General features: G+C 46.7%; 1 long non-coding RNA gene across 2 annotated transcripts in view; it reads left to right on the top strand.

Moving 5' to 3' along the window:
• The first annotated feature begins 548 nt into the window (after positions 1–548).
• Positions 549–24,080, top strand: part of LOC144169011 (uncharacterized) — a 50,434-nt gene continuing 26,902 nt past the window's right edge. Inside the window, exons 1-2 of one of the 2 annotated variants that reach the window (XR_013322336.1) lie at positions 549–701; positions 6,309–6,436. This is a non-coding gene — a long non-coding RNA (uncharacterized LOC144169011). Of the gene's footprint in view, positions 702–6,308; positions 6,437–24,080 lie in introns of those variants that run through there. The other variant, XR_013322335.1, reaches the window with a different exon arrangement.

Genomic DNA, 24,080 nt, shown 5'->3' with positions numbered 1-24,080 from the left:
AGCTCTCATCTCCTGCTGGAGCCGTGGACTGAGGTTTCCTCCGTCTTTCGAGGGGGAACATCTTCTCACTAGAAATAATTTTTTTCCCGGCACCAAGACCTCAGCGAAAACCAGTTACGTCGCGCCAACCTCACACAAACGGTAAGTCGGGCTCGGAACCCACAGCGAAGTCTCGGCGTCCGAAGGCTATGACGCCTCATTGAGTCACTGCAATGGGCTTGCCGCGGCCGTGTAAACAAGGACAATGTGTTCGAAGCATTAAGGCGAAAACAATTATCAGTAAGGTCATCGTGCACGTCCGTTGCGTAGTCGCTATTGCAATTGCCAGGTCCTTTGCGTAATCAGCGACTTAGATTTCGGCCGTGTTGCACCTTCAGGAAGATTCGATATCGGTTCGAGGAGCAGTGAGAATTACTCCGGTGGCAGTCACCCAAGTGTACTGAAAAAGGAAGTCGTTGCAACAGCACACCGCGATTTCTCGACGGCAAGTTCCTTATTGTGTTGCGCGAGGCATCTTATCAGCTCACGAGTGGCCTTACGTCATTCAAAGATAACCAGCTGAAGCTCGCGCACTCTGTCACGCAGCATGTATTCGTGCCTTTGGGGGTCAGTGCTGTCGTCGTAACAAACAATCGGTATGGCGAGTCACAGCTTTCTGGCCACATCAGTCGTCGTTTTTGTCGTATTCTGCGGAACAACAGGTAGGACTTATGAAATCTTAATTACCATTCCTGCGTACCACAGCTATATTTGTAGGGAACATATCGCAGATCAAAAGATTCTTTTATTTGCAATATAAAATGTGGCAAAATGAATGTACTGGCAACAACACCATTCTAATAAAGTAAGAAAATCATCGGCCCTTTCTGAAGAGAAAGATAGTTAAAACGCGAAGCTTTGTCCTACCCCACCTTATTAAAAGCAAAAGTCGAAAATCCACCAGCCCTATGTCCAAAATCCAAACTGCCGAAGTGCAAAGGAAAATTCCAACTCTGCTCAGGGAATTTATTTCAGTATCATCGCTGCTAACTGTGTCTCCTGCGAAATTTCGCGTATGACTAGTTGTCGGTCAAAGGCTCAAAACCATCCCATTGTTATATAATGTGGTGCTTGATTCATGCGCGCTTTGCGAAATCCATTGCGTGAAGTTTACTTTTCTGTAGTGTGTTTAATGTAGGCTTTCCTGTAGTTTGTCTAAGTCTGACGTGAACGCTATCTGTGAGGCAGTAAAATACTCTTTAAAAAGTTCGTTAGGCCATTGTGTTTGAAAATTTCGAACGAATCTTGGACAGCGTTATTTGGAAGAAACGTGGCTGATTGCTTGAACGAACCGGCGGAGCTTTTGCTTCGTAGCGTGGCAGTGCGTTGCTCCGTGCAAGTTTGCGCGGCTTTGAATGACAATGGTCACTGCATTTTGAATACAGTTAAGTGTTCAGTATACAATCTTATGCGGCCAAACTAAACCTTGGTTATGAGGTGAGCCGTTACTAAAGGATAGGGTCAACGATTATGGCTTACTGATGGTTTTAATGCGTCCCAAAATCCCTAGGCATCGTACATAAGGCAGAAACAAATCAACAATGGCTGTACGCGCCACATCTGTGCATGCATAAGAAAGGTACGGGGAGTCCAAAGTGATTTAGAGACCTCCTCTAGAGGGCCTTTTTTTTAATTCGGCGCAAAGAATACCCAGTCATTCCGACGAGGCCTGGCTGGTCAAACAGTGGGAGGGATGTGAAAGTGCTGTCATTGGCGTGTGTTTTGTGGAGTAACTTGTTTAAGCCAAGCTTTCTACATCTACCAGCCAAGGATTCTTTCGTGGCGTGCGGGACAAGAGAAGAGACTTCCAACGCGGCTGCGGAGTTGAAGGGCGGGGTTCACTCGTGGAGCACAGGGTAGATGGCGCGGCGAAATTACCCAGCGTTCCCTGCGCGCTCACGTGGGGGGCCGCATCGAAGCAACCCGCTTTGTCGTCCTCCTTAGCGACGGTTGATTTGGGCCTGTTTAGGTGCAGCTTCACGTCAATTGAGCGCTTTCTTCGTACAGCTTGAATAAATTGTGCGGCAGCACCTCCTGGGTAACAAGGACACGACGGAATTAAGTGGTCATACGGAAAAGATACGTCAAAGATTGGTTTGGAGGGTGGGAAAACAAAATGTAGCTCCGCATACAGACATCTGGCCTTTATAGACAAACTTTAACTCTTTCTCACTGCTTGCGACGAATGGGAAACCGTTTTCAAAATTGGTGAATACCAATTCGGTTGTGTTTCAACAGGTATTACAACCGGCGAACGGAGCAACTGGTTCTCTTAAATTGCGATTACAAGAGTTCCCTCAGCTTTGTCGCAATTCTCAATCTTATTTAACTAACTAGTTTAAATCTGTATAAATGGGAATCACTTAAGCTCACATGCCGACTTGTTTTTGTGGCCGCGCTTGCGTCGCCCAATAGTGCAGCCCCGAGCTAGTACATCGGGATGGCTATGTGCCGCTGTCTCACCCTTCGAATGACGCTCCTCGCCGTTTTCTCTTACGAAGCACGTCCGGGCTACAGCGGCAGCGTCCGCCGCGCTAGCCCGGCCGTGGCCGACGCTTCTGCGTTCGGAGCGCCGCCCCAGCGAATTCTTGGTAACGGGAGGCAGAATCTCTGGTTTCACTCTAAGTAGAGCCATGTGTGTGAATTCAAGTGACGTCGCATGGGCAAGTGTTGTGGGTGTCGCTTACAGCTTTGCTTTCCAAACACCTTCACAGTGTAGATTGGAGCCAATTATTTCAACGAGCATTATAGCTAATCTTGAGCGTGGGAACGCTGGAGAGCTCCAATGGCCACCAGGCGACAAACGAAAGCATTTTTTTTCTCAACACAAGAAACGGGCATATTTGGCACAAAGTATAAGCTTATAGCGCGTGCTGGCAGAGAGAGGGTAGGTTATATCATATATTTAGCGTCCTACCATGATGAAAGGACACTAAGTTATGTTGTGTGCGGAAACTGTTTTAAGTAATCTCGCCCAACATGGGTACATGGTTTAAAAAAATTCGTTTGTAACGAATGCGTGCCGACCACGAATGGCATTGTGACTTCGCCTTTAGCAATTAGGCTTGGATTTCCGGCCATGAGCGAGCCGGCCATGAGCAAAGTAATATAGACACTTGTAGCACTGAAAATGGAAGCTTCGGGTTTTGCTGTCAAGTTATCAATCTATTAGGGCTGCTTTTTTTTTAAATATTTTATCACAGCTTATCGGCCGACATACTTCAAGATCATAGTAAATCTGATTAAGCTTACTTCAATTCTTTTTCTCCCATTCTGTAACGGCGTCATCTGTATGCATGTCTCGTTTGGCGACGTACGCTGATATAATCAAGACCATCTCATTGGATCAGTAGGGCACGGCACCATAAGAAAGATGCACTATTTCTTTTCGTAACGGAACTCCACCTACATAAAGTGTGTCGAATTTATGAATAGTTACAGCGATGTGGTTTCGACTAGTGAGAAACTGTAGGCTTAACATCTGTTGAGCAACCATTCAGGAGAAACAAATGGGAAATGTAATTTTTAGTATACCTTATTAGGAGACCTACATATAACTACCAATAAATGCAATACAAACAGAAATATGAACAATTCTAGCGAATAAAATCGTGATGAGATAGCGATCACTGAAACGTTAAGTCCGGATGTATGTAATAAAGAAACAAATTTGAGAAAATGCAACCTTTACAAAATAAGGAAATACTATATTTCTATGTAAAATTTCAACAAATGCTGTACAAATCACGCACAACTTATTACGTCTTAAATGGTATGCCTTAGGCTCCTACGCATTATAACCGTGTAAGGAAGACAAAGGCGTGCGGAAAATCGGTAGTACATCAAATTGGAGCGCATTCCGGGAAAGAAAGCAGCAGCGCTGAAGGAGGGTTCTGAGAAAGAGCTGTACACGGGCTTATATAGGCGGCGTCGTAGGCTCATAGATTATTTCAACATCGCAATGAGTGAGACGCACCGCGGTTAGTCACAGGCGGGGAAGCCCGAGAAAGTACGCCAAGGCGGAAGAGGCTAGATCAGCTCAATATGCCACTCGTCGTAACCGCTGTTCGGCAGAAAGCGGCCATGATTGAAGCTACGGCCGCCTAGTGGAGGCAGCGAGATAAAATTTCAACGGAAATTTCAAGACCATTTTAATAGAATCGCGTCGAGAATGTAGCAAGCTTCAAGTATCCCTATTTTTAGGCGTTCACTAAATCACTGGGCCCTGCATGCAAACACAGATGAAATGAGGGACTGCTATGCTTCAGCGCCGAAACGTCTGATACATCATCTATATTCGATTATAATCTCAGGGCCTGACGCGTGAGTGATTATACTGCGAATTACCGTGGAGTCTGATGAACAGAATACAAACGATATTCACATTCTGTTTGGAAGGCTCGTAAGGCATTTATACTAAGACATCTCTTACCTTTTCAATTCACGAGTAGTAACCTCTTCTCTCGTAGCGGCTGATGCTGCTAACCACCCCCGCACACTTACATCCAAGCAGTTTTGAAATCCGGATTAGAAAGAACATATTGTGAAAAAGAAGGAGGGATATGTTAAGTTTTATTCATGTGGATATATAGACCAGCTTTACTTTGTTGTTTGCTTTACCCCTCAGTAAATTTGCTAATATGTAAAAATAAGCTACACGCTGGAAGACAGGAATAACACGGGAAGCAGCGACCCTAACTTGTATATTGCTAAAATTAATAACTGCAGCGGGCATAATTACAACGACAGTATTTCAGGACCGGTTCAAATCCCTGTGTCGAGCAGACGATGTAGGAATATTCGTTGGGAATATAATTCCATGAGCTGTGGTTGCACGCAGCATTTTACAAGAACGGTTCTTCCATATTGACTAATGCTTTTGTGTGATGTGGTTATAGGCAAAACTGTAAAAATGACTTTTGACTCTTTAGTTTTATTGCTTCAGGTAAAAACGTCTACTCTCGTGTTTTTTCTGACGATGTCAAATAAAGGACCCAAAGCTGCCTCCTAAAAAAACAATAAGACCATTTCGCTTTAGCGGTGCCTTTGCGATAGTTCAGTGTGAAGTCATGTCTACGTACACGCGTCCATGCTCGAGAGAACTTTGTGTCGAGAGCCATGTGAGTACTGTGTGCCTGGCTGCCTGCACGGAGGTTTCCGGTCACGGATAACCATGTCTCCCCGGCAAGGTTTCAAACTGACATTTGCGCAAGTGACCGTATCCGGAGCCGCCGCCCACCAGATCTCACGAGCAAACCGGAGAAAGAGGGCGTGGTGCACCCAGCGGGAAACTTTCTTTGCTGAGTTCTGGCTAGTTGGACAGGGCAAATCTCTTTTGCTGGGACACCACCGGCAGCGTGAAGACTCTTGTCCCAGTGGGCGAGGAGTTGGCGAAAGGAAGAGATAAAACACATCACATGGCTTGAATCGACCCTTCAAACGAGTTGTCAAGCAGTGAAGACTTTCTTCTCCAATCGAGAAGTACGCAATGTGGTCTCAGCCCACATTGAGGACGGGCTGTTGTAACCAGTGTTTGGAGAGGGGCCAAGGTAGCCATTCCCTGTTAGGTTTTTCTATGTCTCCGACGGTAGGAGCCCGGCAACCAGCACTGGTTGGTGAGCGGCAACCGAGTTGCAGGGGGCGCATAATTTTTCTTCGTATAGTCTGATGACCTTCTGAGGTGGCAGATCAGGCTTAAAAAGAAGGCAGATTTGTGAAGAGCAGAGCAAAAATTCGTGTCCCCACTCCTCTTGTAAACTCCTAGAAACCCCTCCCTTTTTTCCCCATCCATTCTGTCACAACCCAGCCCATTCTGATACTTCCCATGTCAAATCGGGCGAGTCTTTCTGGGCCCGCTCTCTTGTTCTTGGTGTCGCTTGAGCAGTTCCCCCCCCCCTTTATTTTGCCTCTACCCGTGGGTGGTCCCCATCTCTCTTGCCGTTCGGCTAGTTCATTTATGTGTAAATTCGTTTAAGCCAGTTTCACATCAGTGGTTTGAAGCAATTTTTGGTGGTGAAGGCAATTTGATTTACTTTCATTTCACAATACTGAATTACTCAGCCTGGCTCTGATTTGCTTAACTGCAACTCTCGGCACTTCAAGAATCTCGTAAATCGCATAGCATTCTTAGCGAGCTGCAGCTGCGTCACGAACGCCGTTATTCTTACTGCCTTGTTGGTGTACTAAGCACTGTACGTAACACAAAACCTTCGATAGACATCATCAGCTCACAGAAATTTTAATATCAATTGTTACTACCATATTTCCAGATGGCGCTGTTACCCACAGTGAACGCTCATGCAATGAGCTTGATGTTCTTACGTGTCTGGAGTAAAACGCCGAGTCCATCATCTACGGTGGCGGGGCGATTAACATCCTTGCTGTTTTTGAAAAAGTATGCGGGTAAGTAAAGTTATTGGGAAGCGTTTGGCTCGAGAAGCGGTAAACATGTTATTGCAGTAACGATTCGATACTAAAAGGAATTCCTTGGCGTGTTGGTTGAACATGATCAATAGAAAAGACTGCACCGCGGGGACGCAGCGAATATATATATATATATATATATATATATATATATATATATATATATATATATATATATATATATATATATATATATATATATATATATATATATATATATATATATATATATATATATATATATATATTATTGTATAGAAAGAAGAGTTGGCAGTCGCGAAAACCTCGGAAAGCAAAAGGAGAGGATGTGGTAGGTCATTGAAACAGATAAAGCATTTGGAAAGAAAAAGTGGAGAAGAAATGCCTGCCAGGCGGGATCCGAGACCACGACCTCCGGACTGCCACCTCTTATTTCTGTCCTATTTCAACGAGCCTCTCAAGAACGCGCCAATCTGAAATGGGAAATGAGGGGCTCGGTGAATTAAGACAGAATAAGGGTTGGTATTCAAGAAAACCTCGGAAAGCAAAGGGGTGAATGCGGTAGGCCATAGAGATAAATGAAGAATTTTTTGAATCCGAAAGAAAGTGGTGAAAAAATACCCGGCGCCTGGCATCCGATCCCACCCGGCGGGCATTTTCTCTCAACTTTCTGTCTTTCAAAGATAAGAATCTGTTTCAAAGATAATACATGACCTAACAAATTCTCCCCGTTCCTTTCCTTGGCATTCTCGAGTGTCAACCTTTATTTCTGTGTTATATATATATATATATATATATTTATATATATATATATATATATATTTATATATATATATATATATATATATATATATATATATATATATATTTATATATTATATATATATATATATCGTATTTTTGTCTTATTTTCAACGAGCCCCTCATTTCCCATTTTGATGCGTTATCTATCTATCTACCTATCTATCTATCTATATATATATATATATATATATAAATATAAATATATATATATATATATATATATATATATATATATATATATATATATATATATATGTGTGTGTGTGTGTGTGTGTAAGCGCAAGTGACTGCCGAGCTTCCTTCATCGTTTTCCCACCATTTATTTGCCATCAATGCATCGTCTTCGTCTTCTTACCTCGCCCGTTCATCATCAGCACCTCATCGCCTGGGCGCGGAACGCTCGATCATCATCATCGTGGTTTGAGGTCCCTTCTCGGGTTCGGGGTGCTGCTTGCCGAATAAAGGGCCTTCTCGCCTTCAACAAAGCCTTCTCGCCAGAGCCTCTCAAGTGGTGAAGGTGCAGTTCGACCCCGCGACGTCGTCTACAACGTTCCCTTTGGAGCTCCGGTCGGGTCGGCGAATATTTCGGCCAGATTCCGACATGCAGGCGGAGAGGGTCAACTCCGCTGCTGGCAGTAACCCTGGCGGCCCACCCACGCCATACTGGATGATCAGCAGCAGACCGCGTGACCCACCGGACTTCACTGGCCTCCGCGGCGATGACGTGGAGGACTGGTTGGACACTTACAACCGTGTCAGCGCTTTCAATAGGTGGGACGACTCTTTCAAACTAATCAACGTCGGATGGTCCCTACATAAAGTGGCGAAAACGTGGTTTCTGAACAACGAAGCCAAACTCACTACTTGGTCCGAATTTACTACCGAAATACGCAAGACTTTTGGGACATCGGCAGCGCGCTCAGAGGATGCCAAAAAGAAGCTGGATGTACGCGTTCAACTACCCGGCGAAACCTACACATCATACATAGAGGACGTCCTGGCCCTTTGCAGACGTGTCAACGCCAGCATGACTGAGGACGAGCGGGTGGGTCACATATTCAAGGGATTTCCAACTTTGCTTTTCATGCCCTCGCCCTGCAAAATCCAACAAGTGTTAATGACGTCATATCGACTTGCCAGCGTTTAGACACCCTCCAGGCTCAGCGCTTGCCATCTGCTACGTGGGACTCGCCTGCACCTACGGACAGCGACCTGCGCTCCATAATCCGCTCCATCATAAGGGAAGAACTTCAAGGGCAGCCGGAAGGGGCCTTTTCAGGCAGTCAAAACCAGAGTTTCACTCCCGGCTTGCGAAGCATGATTAGGAAAGAGCTCGCTTCAATTACGTGTGCTTCCCCACCCAAAGCAGACATTCCAGTCGCTTTGCCCACATCCCAGGTTTCCATGCTCCACCCTGTCCCACACGCTTGTGCCCCGGTTTCATATTCGGAGCCACCTCAACCCGCTCAAGCGCTGATGGCTCCCCTGTCCAGAACGACCACTCCCAATTCCTATTACTTTCCTTGGCGCCCGTCGCGGCCCTCTTGCTTCTATTGTGGCATCCGGGGCCATATCTCTCGCTTCTGCCGCAGACGTCAGCACGATGAAAGACGAGCTTACGCCACATATCGACGCCGTGATGACAGCCCGCCCTACGACTACCGTCACCAGCCTTTCGACCACCGTCAGCAGACTTATGCTTCATCCCGACGTGCCTCCTCCTCCCCGGACACCCGTGATTTCCCGCCCAACTCCCGTCAACCGAGACGCCGTTCGCCGTCGCCTTTCCGTCGCTCGTCCTCTCCTCTTCGCCCCGCTACTCAATCCTTCGACCGCAACCCGGAAAACTAAAAGGAGCAGTTTTTGGAGGTAAAACTGCATTATTGGAAAATTTAACAAGTCCTCCATTTCGCCCATCAAATACATTAGCTGTTTTCGTGGAAGGTATTAGTGTAGAAGCTTTAGTAGACGCCGGTGCTAGTATTTCCGTTATTCATTCTGACTTGTGCTCTCTGTTGCGTAAGGTCACGACACCTTATAGTGGACCGGTTCTGCGTGGTGCTAACGATGTCACGATAAAACCCAGCGGATATTGTACAGCACGCGTGTTCATCGACGGTATCCGCCATCATATCCAGTTTGCTGTGTTATCACCCTGTGCGCATCAACTAATTCTGGGATGGGACTTTCTATTTTCTGCATCTGCTGTTATTTCTTGTCGGCAACCTTCTATTCACATGACTGACACCGACCTTGCCGCGCTCGCGGAAGCGGCAGAGTCACGGTTACTGACAGCAACTGATTTTGTTCTGCCGCCTGGCCAGGAATGTGTTATTTCTACTACGTCAAGGGACATCATTGATGGAGACGTGTTCATTGTGCCGACTGGAAATTTTGCACCTAAAGGGGTAGTGATGCCTCCTTGCTTAGTACGATTTTCGCATGGCTCCGCCCTGCTAGCCGTACAGAACACTACCTTGGAACCAATCCTTCTGCCACAGGGATCCACTATCGCTTCTGTCCCTCATATGAGAGTTTTGATGTCCGCTGTATATGCCCCGTTTCTTCTAATGTACCTGCCTGCCAAGTCGAAACTTCAGTGTCAGTCTCCTCGGATACCACTATAAGCGCAGAACTGACGCCATGTCAGCGGGAAGCTTTACGAGGTCTTCTGGATAAACACAAAGCAGCATTTGACTCCCATTCTCCAGTCCTGGGCCAGACAGCAGCAGCGAGTCACCGAATCGAAACGGATGGGTCCTGCATTGTTCGTCGTCGCCCGTACCGCGTTTCCTCTGCTGAGCGTAAAGTTATACAAGACAATGTTGATGACATGCTCAAACGGGACATTGTTCGTCCATCATCGAGCTCCTGGTCTTCGCCCGTTGTTCTGGTCAAGAAAAAGGACGGTTCCGTGAGATTCTGTGTCGAACAGGGCCCTTAACAAAATCACAAAAAAAGATATTTACCCCATGCCACGTATCGATGACGCCCTGGACACATTACAAGGTGCAGAATACTTTTCGAGTTTAGATCTCCGATCCGGATACTGGCAAATTCCTATGAACGAAGCAGATAAAGAAAAAACAGCATTCGCCACGCCTGACGGCCTCTATGAATTCAATGTGATGCCGTTTGGCTTATGCAATGCTCCCGCAACCTTTGAAAGAATGATTGATACCGTCCTTCGTGGTCTGAAATGGAAAACCTGCCTATGCTACCTTGACGATATTGTCGTTTTTTCTGTGTCTTTTGAAGAGCATCTAAGACGCCTCGACCAAGTGTTAAAGTGTCTTTCTAACGCCGGGCTTCAGCTCAATGCAAAAAAGTGTCGATTCGCAAGCAAATCAATTAAAGTGCTCGGACATATTGTCAGCAAGGATGGGATTCGGCCTGATCCTGATAAAGTTCATGCGGTCCTCAACTTCCCGAGACCAGCCTGCCTGAAAGATTTACGCAGTTTTCTTGAATTGGCCTCCTATTTTCGCCGTTTTATTCTTACCTTTGCCACGATTACATCCCCCATTCACAGTCTATTGGCCACCGGTTCTTCATTCCACTGGTCGGACGACTGCGAGGCAGCGGTTGAAACACTCAAGCAAGCCCTCACCTCAGATCCTGTTCTCTGCCACTTTGACGACACCGCTTCGACTATCCTGCACACAGACGCCAGTGGGAAAGGAATAGGTGCGGTGCTCTTACAACGCAGTGCCTCATCGCTGGAAAAAGTTGTTTCTTACGCAAGCAGAGCTTTGACAGCTGCTGAGCGCAACTATTCGATCACTGAACAGGAGTGTCTTGCGGTTGTTTGGGCAGTCCAAAAATTTCGGCCGTACTTGTACGGACGTCCCTTTACCATCGTTACCGATCACCACGCTTTATGCTGGCTATCGTCACTTAAAAATCTCTCAGGACGACTCGGGCGCTGGGTCCTCAAGTTGCAGGAGTATGATTTTACTGTAATTTACAAGTCCGGGAAAAAACATATGGACGCTGACGCCCTCTCTCGTTGTCCTGCGGCGTTGCCAGACGCTGACGGTCCTTCCTCTAATGCCTCGGCAGCCTTACCCATGGCACCATTAGACGCCACTCAACTGCAATCCTCCTCGGACTTAGTGGCGCGCCAACGTGAAGACCAATACTGCCGCACCTTGATGGACCAACAGGCCGGACTAGTGCAACCGCCAAACAGCCGCTACCGCCGTCAGCTGAACAAATTCAAGCTTTTGGATGGAGCCCTCTATCGTTACAACTACCATCCGTCTGGCGATAAATGGGTTCCGGTCGTCCCGCAATCTCTCCGGGATATCATTCTGAAAGTTTCTCATGACGACGCCACAGCAGGACATCTAGGATACCACAAAATCTCCAATCGCGTCAAGAGCCATTTCTTCTGGCCTGGACTTTCCACCAGCGTCGCAAGATATGTTGCTTCCTGCATACCTTGCCAACACCGCAAACGGCGTACGTCACCACCTAACGGCAAACTGCAACCTTTGCCGTGCCCTGCGGCCCCGTTTGAGGTCGTTGGTATCGACCTATACGGACCATTGCCTGAGACTCCTGCTGGCCATCGGTGGATTGTTACCGCCGTCGACCATTTGACCAGATATGCAGAAACCGCACCTCTCCGAACCGGCTGCGCTTTAGAAGTGGCCGAATTTTTCTTACGCGCCATTTTTTTGCGCCACGGCCCTCCTCGTGTTGTTATCAGTGATCGCGGTCGAACTTTTCTAGCAGCAGTCTTTGCAGAAGTTCTTCGTGCCGCCGACACTGTCCACAAAACCACATCCAGTTACCATCCACAGACCAACGGTTTGACGGAGCGTTTTCACCGCACACTTTCCGACATGATTTCGATGTATATTCACTCCGATCACAAAAACTGGAACAGCATTCTCCAATTTGTAACCTTCGCATACAACACCACGGTACAGAGAACAACTGGATTTTCACCGTTTTATCTTGTCTACGGCCGCCAGCCGTCCTCTGTCCTGGACCTGTCCTTCTTTTCTGCACCCGGTGATTCTTCAACCAACGTTGCTGAACAATTTGTGTCCAGGGTTGCACACTGCCGACGACTCGCTCGCGAAAATACTGACGCCAGCCAAAAGGTCCGCAAGTCTAACTACGATTCCACTCACCGAGATGTATCGTTTGCGCCAGGGGATGAAGTTCTACTCTGGACACCTGTCCGCACCCCCGGATTGTGTGAGAAATTTCTATCGCGCTTTATTGGCCCCTACACTGTGGTGGAACAAACATCACCAGTTAATTACCGCGTGACTCCTATCCGCACTGTTGCTGACCGTCGCTGCCGTGGGACCGAAATCGTTCATGTCTCACGCTTGAAGAAATTCATTCGGCGCCCAACCCGACATATCCTGCGGCCACAATGGCCGCTTCTGTGTGCCCGGGAAATATGTGTAAGCGCAAGTGACTGCCGAGCTTCCTTCATCGTTTTCCCACCATTTATTTGCCATCAATGCATCGTCTTCGTCTTGTTACCTCGCCCGTTCATCATCAGCACCTCATCGCCTGGGCGCGGAACGCTCGATCATTATCATCGTGGTTTGAGGTCCCTTCTCGGGTTCACGCTGCTGCTTGCCGAATAAAGGGCCTTCTCGCCTTCAACAAAGCCTTCTCGCCGGAGCCTCTCAATATATATATATATATATATATCAAGGTTGCAGTCGTCATTGCCAATGCTATTCGGCTTTTTTTTTCGAAATATTTAATAGGGCCAAATGACGTGTGCTTGTCACGTTTCTTTGATTCACTGATAAATAAGCGAAAATATAATTCGAGAAAAAATCCGCCGTTTTTCCGGGAGCGGGACTCGAACCCACATCTCCGCATAACCGGTGCAGTGCGTTCGCCATTACGCTATCCCCACAGCGGCTTCTCTCTCGACTTTAAAGCGGGGGTTTATATTTACAAGAGCTCTGAGGCCGGTCAACTAGCGCCGCCCCTCGACTACCGCGGGAGACGTAGAACGTCTTCTTTCCCAGCGGCCACCACGTAGAACGTGGTCGGAGGTCGGGGTTAGCAATTGGCATATCCGAACTGCTGGAGCCAGTGCCTCGTAATGCATGTAGCAGAACAGAGAGATACGGGACGAGGGACTCGGTAAAGATACATATCAAGGGTGCAGTCGTCATTGCCAATGCTATTCGGCTTTTTTTTCGAAATATTTAATAGAGCCGAATGACTAAAGGGACTGTCGCATGAAGACGTCGCCGAGTGCTGCTAGAGAGAGCCAGCGCAAGCACAGACGACCGTCGACTGAGCGCGCCGGAGCGCGGCCATCCGCTCATATGCGCTGTTCGCTACCGGAGAGAGGAGAGGACGAGAGGCGCAGCTGTGTGGACGCCGACGCCGACACGCAGGAATGACAGAGGCAAGAGCATGATATTTAATTTAGCCCTGGCCAATCCCCCCTTGTCGGTGCGTGCCCACATTATCATCTTCTTCTTGTTCTTCATTATAATCATCATGTCGTGGACACCGACAACGCCGACAACGCCGGAGGGACAAGGCGAGTGAATGAGATGCGTTGCATCTAAAATGATAGTAAATTTTAACATAGGACTCAGACCCGCCGCGGTGGCTCAGTGCCTAAGGCGTTGCGCTGCTGAGCACGAGGTCGCGGGTAAGATTCCCCGCCGCGGTGGCCGCTTTTCTGATGGAGGGGAAAAGCAAAAACGCCCGTGTGTACGAGATTTCGGCGCACGTTATAGATGTCCAGGTGGTCGAAATCAATCCGGAGTCCTTATCGCGCGCTTCATCGCCTGCGTTGCGTCGGCGCGTTAAACCCAACAATCAATCAACATTTGACGCAGAAGCTCCCGTAGGTTTGTTTTAATACATCGTGTCAACATTTTCACAATAAATTTTCACAACAATGCATAGCTGTGACATAGCCATCGCAAACCGACTTCAAATCAAGCTAAAGTCGCTCGTTCTCAATCCCGGATGTGCGGGGTCCGGCGTGGTGCGGGCGTTCTCAGTGTTCTGCGCAAATTTACAGCTGTGTTCGTGTTGTTGGTGTTAAGTTTGGGCTCCTCATTTATATAATGAAAGCCGCCGAAGGCTCAGGTATTGGCGTAGCCTCCACTAGTAGCTGCTATCCTGGGTCCCTTTCATGCAGCCGCACGGACAACAAGTTCGGAGCCGCTGAGAGCATGTTCTGTGCCGGTCCCTTTGTGGGGCAAAAGACGCGGGTGTTTGGCCTGAGTACATCTGTCGTGTCGAAGGTGCCTGGGTCTTTCATCATGGCAAGCTGTCGGGAAACCACATGATGGTGTCGCTTAGTGTCGAAAGGGCGCGCGGTGCAAGGTTGGAGAATCTGTGTCGCCGGCGGTGGCGCTGGTCGTTGACAGGTCGTTCGCCTCGAAGACGACCACCGGGGCCTGAAGTGCCTCTTCCAGTGGAACCGACGGCAGGCAGCGGCGTCCTTAGTCTGGGAGGGGATTAGCAACCCTCATTGTCCCGCCGCACGCGCAGACGACGGGGCAAGGCGTCGCGGGAGGATGTTAGCTCCGCGAAGACCGGTGTAAGCCTTCGGCTGGCTTTTAAACATATGCCGTCCGCTCAACGTAATGGTGTGTCCACTCCTCGCGGTCAGCGACTTTAGGCCGCAGATGTCCTGTATTTGCTTGTCGGGTGCAATACCGTGCGTGGGAAACGCACTGTGAGTGCATAAGAGAGAGTGTTGGGTCACGTGACCGCAGGTGGGGACATGTGTGGGATTGGCTGATCCGTGTAGCCAATCAAGGGTTTAGATTAATTATTTTGGATGGGTTTTTCTCTCTTTTTTGAACGCCCCCTTTGGAGGGGTGGTTTTTGGCATCAAAAGCAAAGTGTTAGGTTTTGGTCGGGGGTCAGTCGAGAGTCATCTATCAGTATAGATCTCGGCCGAACAGGCTACTGCTGGCAGAGTGACAATTTATTCGTCATTCTGACCTTATGTAAACTTGGAGTAATGTAAATAGTTAAACCTAATATCCAGCAAGCAGGGCAGTCCCCATCCTCCACCCGCTTGAAGCATCGGTCGTCGGTCATCGGAGCGAGTCGAGATCGTCCTCTCGGCTCGCGCTTCTTCAAGAACTTCATCATTTCGTCGGCATCGTTCGCCAACAAGATTCAGAGGTGAAATTAAACTGTTGGTGATTTATTTGCCGTGTTCGAATCATTTCAACGAGCATCGAAGGTCAGAAATTGCAGTGCAGCTGGCGATTCATCGAATTCATTGAAAGGAAATTGATTATATGCGCTCTTCTATCTCCGGGGAACATCCTTTGTGTGTTTGTGTTGTGTCGGTGCGCTGTGATCATACGGTAAAGAAGCTTGCGAAGTCTCGTATTATTATGCGTTGGCGAAATTTGTTAGCCAGGCTTTGGAATCAGTCAAATTCACCACGCTGGGAGCCCCCGCTGGGTGCGACGTTGTTATACATACACAAGGTAAGTTCATTCTTTCCGAGCACTCCTGTACACTTCATCATGACGGACGTTCTGCAGTTCTACCTGAATGGTTATACTTCTGATGTTCTTTTTCGTTGTATAAAGAGTGTTTTTATGCATGCCGCCTCGAGAGCGACTTAAACGGTATGATTTCACTTCAGACTTTAAAAAATACTGTACGTAAGTGTAACAAATTGAAGGGGGAGGCTATTGTACCGGCATATAACATTTTGACATCAGTCAGTATTTTACTGTCTTCCGCGCTGCTGTATTGCTATCGCGTGTGCTATATTTGTGTGTATGTTAAGCTAAGAATATAACAAAACCTGTGAAGGCAAGTGGCGATGAATGCAACCCAAGTCGCGGTGCCGCTACAGAATGGAGCCGGCGCCCTGTATTACCTAGTACGGAGTTTCATAAAAAAAAGAAGCACCATGATTAAGGCAAATACAATGTTTGGCGAAGTTAACAAAAATGAAAAAAATAAGGGAGGTAGATTCCTACAAGTACCTGTCGGATCAATAACAGATGCATGAACACTGCGCCATGCAAGCACACATGACACGCTAGGCTGAGAAGCAGAACTACCAGTCACAAACGGGAGGTTCCCGTTTGAACCCATTCCCATTTCACCCTTCTCGCTTGTTCCGTCCCGTTTCAACCCGGCGCAAAACGACCTTCCCGTTTCGCCCTTTCCCACTTGGCCCGTTCCCGTTTGAACCCGTTCCCATTTTAACCTTCCCGTTTGTTCCTTCCCATTTCAACCCGGGGCGAAAGAACCTTCCCGTTTCACATTTTCCCGTTTAGCCCCTTCCCAAATAACGTACCCAGTTTATGAAACGTTATAAAAACATTTTCATATTGTTTTTCATTTATTTCCGTTTGTTCACAGCCGCTGCGATAGCATGCTCAGTATATCCAGAGTCCTCAATTGACTGCTTTTCAAACCTGGGCTTCACTTTTTGAATCTAGAGACGACGACATTTGGTTACAATTCGTCATACCAATTAACAAATCTTTTAAATTAACAAAGCCTAACAAACAAAGTAACAATTAACAAATTAATAAACAAATCTTTTAAATTAACAAAAAAGTCTTTTAAACTAACAAACCAAAAAATGATAAAATAAAAAAGCCCAGAAAAGCGCTGCGGAAGCACAAATAAAAAATCGCAAAAACACCCTCACTTTGAAAGAAATCGTATTTGGCGGACTAACACATGTAATCGTTATAATAGCGCAAGTGTACATCAATGTCGAAAAGAAACAGATGAAAACTATAAAAGATAAAAAGATGTATAAAAATAAAGTAACCCTATGTATCTGGATACATATGCCACATCTGGCTATAAAAAATCGCAGTCATGAGAAGCGGCGAAAAATATAAACTTAGCTTTGCGTTTTATTGATTCTGTTTATTCCCGTCACTCTGCCGTACTCAGTTTGCATAGTAGGGCAAACCTTCAAAAACTTAAGCAGCGCAGGGTCGTCTCTAGCCTAAATTTTCTTTACTAGAGAAACTTAAAATTGTCGCGGGAATACTACCTCTAAGGGCCTTTCAGACGTTCAGCGAGAAGACATCATAGTAAGACTATTAGGCAGCCAACCAGCTGAACGGGAAGGTCGTTTCGGGAACTGGCGCACACGGGACGGGTCAAGCGGGAAGGGCGTTTCGGGAATGGGTTCAAACGGGAAGGGGTCAAACGGAAATGGGTTCTTTCGGGCTACACCCATTGATTGTGGCTTGCTTAGGATTTCTGCCTCAGTCTTAAGGCGAGCTGCAACCAGTTTTGTGAAGCCCATATCGCCACTTTGGATGCAGATAAGCCCGGACTGAGCACTTCTGCAGTGCAGCCTCAGAAGTGCTTCACCTCGTATACGTTCGTATGCCTTTGTAGATATATGGGGCTGAGAACAACACAGCGACAAGTTGTTTCCTCGGACCATGTCGGCCTTACTTTCTTAAAATTCCTTACTTGTTCAAGCAAGAATAATGCGGAAGACACGTTTTCAGCGGCCTTTTGCCGTATGTACGAAAGGTCCGCACTGAAGGAATCCTCTCTCAGCTGTTGCAGCGGTTTAGTTGCACAATTTGACTCATGAGGTCGCTTTCCTTCCTCTTCCACTTAACTTTTAAAGCAAAGCTTTCTACCTCTACCCCCCAAGTGTTCTTTCGCGACCGTTGGTGTCACCAGAAAACATCAGCCAACAAATAAAATAAATTACTGGCACCGCCGGGAATCGAACCTGGAACTAATAGACTAACAAAGCGAGAGCCCGTTATCTTACCGATTTGGCTACGAGCCCACGCGAACGCGGGAAGACAAATGGTGTACTGACCAAGCACATCTACGGGTTTACTCCCTGCCTTCTCGCTGAATGCCACGTGAAAGCGTCACACGACCACTCACGCCCGACTAGCGGCCCTGTGTGCACCTTGCTCATGTGCCAAGAGTTACAAAAAATAAAGGAAGCTCACAACAATCCAGGGAATCTCACTTTTAGTACGCCAATGTGCTAAATCCCTGTGGCCTCCAGTGTTCACGTAAAAAATCACAGCTCCTTGTCGTCTGCCCTCACGCCAAATCAAGGAATACATTCAAATAGTCCTTCATGACCAGGCCATCACTCCAAACCTCAGCATCAAGATCCTGGGCCTACATTTCCAGGCCAACACTAAGAGTGACGTCTCCTTGCAGCGCCTCAAAAACAGCAATAATCTAATCATACACATGATCAGGCGAGTTGCCACCAAGAATCGAGGCCTAAAAGAATCCGCTACCTTTCGATTAATTGAAGCTTTTGTCCTCTCGAGAGTTACTTACGACAAACCCCTATCTTCTTCTCGACGAGGAAGACAGAGAGATGCTTTATATAATGATCAGAAAGGCGGTTGAGCAGGCCATTGGTCTTCTCATGAGTGCGTCCACACTAAGGCTGCTTAGCACGGGCTCCACAACACGGTGGAAGAGCTGATAGAAGGCCATCTTTCTAACCAGAAGGTCCGAGTCAGAACTGCGGTGGGTAACCGCATGCTTCACCAGATTGGCTGGGCAGCCCTGAATGTCACTCCGCTTGACGTAGTCCCAGACTCTTGGCGACTAAAACTAAAGATGCTCCCTTTGCTTAGAAATATGAACCCCTCACATGACTAGGGTCAACGAAAAGCACGGCCTCAAGCGCTAAACACCACCCTCGGTGCGGCTCATGCAGTTATCTACACAGACTTCTCCTAACATCGAGGGCAACAACACGCCATCATCATGGCTACCTCCCGAACCAACCTCCTTGCGTGTATCTCGCTTAGGACCCAACAAATGACGGCAGCAGAAGAGGCAGCCATCACCTTGGCTCTCACTCAACCAGGGGTTCGGATGGTAGTCACCGATTCCCAGCAAGCCTACTGGAATTACCAGTCGGGTTAGGTGTCCTGACCTGCACTGCGCGTGCTAAAAAACCACTCCCCAAACGGTTCCATTAAGCTCATCTGGACACCGCCTCACCCTCAATGGAGGGCAACAAATACGCCCACCCAGCAAGCCTGCGCTTTTACCTCCCGTGCTATGGAGCTGCACGAGGACAGTCACCCGCTTGTCACGTCCAGGGAGATAATCCAGCATTATCGCCTTCTGAGACAGACCGTACCTTCGCCTTACCCTGACGTTTCCGTCTCGTCGCCTCCGTCCGCGGCGCAGATACGGAGAAGTCAGATCGTCTAACATCCGGTTGGAGCTTACTTTGATTTTATAAAAAAAAGTTTCCACTCTTGTGCTACACCAATACAACTCAACCAAACACCGTCCAGGCATCATACATTGATTTAACCTTACCAAAAATACCTCTTTGAAGTAATAAATGGTGTGGTTAACTGCATTTCACTTCTCTCTGGTTTTACTATTTGTAGAGCGATATGAGTGATTTTAAGTGACGTCGCACGAGTAATCGTTGCACGAGTACAGCTTTGCTTTCCAACCACATTCACGGGGTGGATTGGCGCGATTTTTTTCTGTAGTCAACAAGGTTGACGCCGATCTGCTGTCAACATAAACACCTCCATCATGCTTGTCTTCAAGGATCACCGCTCCAGGCTGTCCCGAATATCCATCTGGTAGCGTGTCACGGGGGCGTCGTCAGGCAGGGTTTCTGTTGTGGCAGCACACGGAAGCGGGATAGAGCGAGATGTAACAGCTGACGAAGCGTCAGCGCACCCTGCGTCCCCAAAACGAGCCCTTTTATTCGAGCGCTCTTGATGTTCCGGCGAGCTCCGGTCCGGTGCTCTGGCTGCAGAAAATTGCATGCAGATGACAACGAACGCGAAAAAACGATGAGAATCAGAGCTCTTCGCCTTTCCCATTTCCCCTGTTCCCATTTGAACCCGTTCCCATTTGAACCTTCTCGTTTGTTCCCTGCCGCTTCAACCCGGTACAAAACGCCCTCCCCGTTTTGTATTTTCCCATTTAGCCCCTTCCCGGAATAACGCACCCAGTTTCGACTCAGGTGACTCGAACCCAGGGCGTGCGATTTTTAAAATTAAAGTTGCGTCCGACTGTATTTTAACCTGATGTTTTGAGTTACGTTCGACGTAACCGAAAGTCAGAAACTTGCGCCCGCCGTAGCCTGAAAATTAAATTGAAGTTACGTCAAACGTATTTCACCGTAAAAAAACGTTACGGCTGGCGGAGCAAAGTATGAAGACGCCCTATGAACCTGCAACCTTTTTGCAATGTTCCGTTTTACCATACGCGGCGCCAATTAAAAAACAACACGTAGGTTGCTGCGTTACGTCCGACCCGGTACAGCACACTTTCCGTCTGCTTCTGCGTTGGTCGAGCGCGGTCTGGAACGTGTTACTCGCATGCGTACGCCGCGGCAGCGGTGATGGTGCCAGTCCGTACGGTTGCATAAACGAATGCACTTATATGCAACGCACACAAAAAAAGAAGGAGCGAGAATTAACAAAATAGAACCTTTCCGCGGTCGCAGTGCCAGTCTGTAGCGCCCGCAGCTCTTCTCAAGAATGAAGTTGGGGTTTTAACAAATGCAACTATTAATTTATTAGGGGTAGTACAGGTATACTGTTTTATTTGCAGGAAAAAGATATCGCGAAATATTATTACCAAGTCTTAACTAACTACAGAAAAAACTTATGTTATGAAAGCGAGAAAGGGCCAAGCCATGGTGGTACGATCTATTTTTTTAATGTGTACGTCGCTAACGGTCACTTTATATGCAAATGTCTGTAGAAGAATGGCCATTGAAGTCTAAAGCTGAAATTTTTCCTCGGAGGAAACGGTTCGCACATATTTTTCATCCAGGCGCTAAGAACACGTACCCCAAGCCGTTTTCTCTTGCGTGTACTTTTTACGGGTAATACATAAGCGGGCACGCAGTGCGTGGAAAAGCAAAACCACAGATTTAGGTAGTTATCCGTCTGTAATAGCGTTTTAGCATATCGTTACCGTGTTTGCGTCACCGTTTACCGTGTTACCGGGAGCGGGAGCTTCCGTTTGCCGCTGAAAACGGCATGTATTAGGCAGTTTTAGCATATCGTTACCGTGTCTGCGTTACCGTTTACCGTGTTACCGGAAGCCTCTGGCGACGGTGAAGCCTGTGCCGGCAAGTTACCGTTCGCGGTAACTCTCGCGCTGCGCAGTCGACTCCCGCAAACACGGTAAACGGTAACGTAAACACGGTAACGCTATGCTAAAACTCTCTTTTATTTAGCACACCGTTTGCGGTTTGCGTATTTCGGCCGCCGCGGCGCAAGTAGCGACATCTGATGAATTAGTGTCAAAGCAAATCACGCATAATTTTTTTTTGCTGATATCTATTTGCTTTCGTTTAAAGTAGCTGGAATATTTCACTTTTCGGGTGAAGCGTTCACAATAACTGTAGTTGCTTTGACAATATAGCTATCACTTGTAGAGCTTAAAAAGAAAGCGTGTCGGAAGAACCCTTTAAATCTAGTAGAGTTAGAGTCAATAGGCAGTTTTAGCATATCGTTACCGTGTTTGCGTTACCGTTTACTGTGTTACCGGAAGCCGCTGGCGACGGTGAAGCCTGTGCCGGTAAGTTACCGTTCGCGGTAACTCTCGCGCTGCGCAGTCGACTCCCGCAAACACGGTAAACAGTAACGTAAACGCGGTAACGATATGCTAAAACTGCCTATTGACTCTAACTCTACTAGGTTTAAAGGGTCCTTCCGACACGTTTTCTTTACCGTTTACCGTGTTACCGGAAGCCGCTGGTGACGGTGAAGCCTGTGCCGGTAAGTTACCGTTCGCGGTAACTCTCGCGCTATGCGCCAACACGGTAAACGGTAACGCAAACACGGTATCGATATGCTAAAACTGCCTATTGCAAAATAGAATTTGCCCACGCGCTAAATATGTAGGCAAGAAATAAGTAAAATATGTTGTAGTAACTACTCAGTAACTTAATTACACTACCTTGCCCAGCACAATTTTGGAGGCCTAAAAGCCCACTGAACAAAAAACGTCTTATAGATGTCCACCATGGTCTTGCAAGCTCTTAGACATCTTGCACTATGCGAGTTAGCTATAAGACGTCTACTTTTTATGTCTCAAAGATGTCTTAAGAGAGATATCTACAGGACAATTGTGCAAGATGTCCGACGTCTTGAGCTCTGTGAGATGTTGATAAGTCATCTTTACTAAGATGACTAGAAGACGTACGAACCTCAATGTGTACAAGACGTTCCCAAGTAGCAGAAATTGCCAAGCCCAAGCACGGCAAATCATCAGTGGCCAGGCCCAATGTGTCCGAGCTTGGCAATACTTCGGCCGCCATTATTGGCTGGCGCTTGGGAAAGTTGACAAGCCAACAAATGGCCAAGCTCTGGAAGGCCAATATTGAACAAATCTTGGCAAAGTATGTTGCCATGATAATGCCTATGGGTGCACCCCGTGAATTCTCATGCACATTTTTGGCTTTGTGGCCAGTCTTTATGACCAATGCCTATTTTATAGGATGCCTCGCTGCCCTATTTCTGCTTTATACATGCCCTTTACCAGGAATTTATTTAACGTTACTTATTGATTTAATGCGCACTCGTTAAATAATTTTCTGTACAATGCATCTATGCCAGCCACAGTGCCAGCCGCAGGATGGCACGAAGGCGACAGCTGTCTTTCAACAATCCCACAGTAAGACAGCTACGCCGCAGTGCCAGCCGCAGGATGGCACGAAGGCGACAGCTGTCTTTCAACAAGCCCACAGTAAGACTTTGTTGTTGTTGTTGTTGTTGTTGTTGTTGTTGTTGTTGTTGTTGTTGTTGTTGTTGTTGTTGTTGTTGTTGTTGTTGTTGTTGTTGTTGTTGTTGTTGTTGTTGTTGTTGTTGTTGTTGTTGTTGTTGTTGTTGTTGTTGTTGTTGTTGTTGTTGTTGTTGTTGTTGTTGTTGTTGTTGTTGTTGTTGTTGTTGTTGTTGTTGTTGTTGTTGTTGTTGTTGTTGTTGTTGTTGTTGTTGTTGTTGTTGTTGTTGTTGTTGTTGTTGTTGTTGTTGTTGTTGTTGTTGTTGTTGTTGTTGTTGTTGTTGTTGTTGTTGTTGTTGTTGTTGTTGTTGTTGTTGTTGTTGTTGTTGTTGTTGTTGTTGTTGTTGTTGTTGTTGTTGTTGTTGTTGTTGTTGTTGTTGTTGTTGTTGTTGTTGTTGTTGTTGTTGTTGTTGTTGTTGTTGTTGTTGTTGTTGTTGTTGTTGTTGTTGTTGTTGTTGTTGTTGTTGTTGTTGTTGTTGTTGTTGTTGTTGTTGTTGTTGTTGTTGTTGTTGTTGTTGTTGTTGTTGTTGTTGTTGTTGTTGTTGTTGTTGTTGTTGTTGTTGTTGTTGTTGTTGTTGTTGTTGTTGTTGTTGTTGTTGTTGTTGTTGTTGTTGTTGTTGTTGTTGTTGTTGTTGTTGTTGTTGTTGTTGTTGTTGTTGTTGTTGTTGTTGTTGTTGTTGTTGTTGTTGTTGTTGTTGTTGTTGTTGTTGTTGTTGTTGTTGTTGTTGTTGTTGTTGTTGTTGTTGTTGTTGTTGTTGTTGTTGTTGTTGTTGTTGTTGTTGTTGTTGTTGTTGTTGTTGTTGTTGTTGTTGTTGTTGTTGTTGTTGTTGTTGTTGTTGTTGTTGTTGTTGTTGTTGTTGTTGTTGTTGTTGTTGTTGTTGTTGTTGTTGTTGTTGTTGTTGTTGTTGTTGTTGTTGTTGTTGTTGTTGTTGTTGTTGTTGTTGTTGTTGTTGTTGTTGTTGTTGTTGTTGTTGTTGTTGTTGTTGTTGTTGTTGTTGTTGTTGTTGTTGTTGTTGTTGTTGTTGTTGTTGTTGTTGTTGTTGTTGTTGTTGTTGTTGTTGTTGTTGTTGTTGTTGTTGTTGTTGTTGTTGTTGTTGTTG

Source organism: Haemaphysalis longicornis, unplaced genomic scaffold (assembly GCF_048455015.1).
Source record: "Haemaphysalis longicornis isolate Haplotype H1 unplaced genomic scaffold, Haemaphysalis longicornis Haplotype H1 scaffold_2, whole genome shotgun sequence".
Classification (NCBI taxonomy): Eukaryota; Metazoa; Arthropoda; class Arachnida; order Ixodida; family Ixodidae; genus Haemaphysalis; species Haemaphysalis longicornis.
This window is presented reverse-complemented; position numbering and strand designations above follow the sequence as displayed.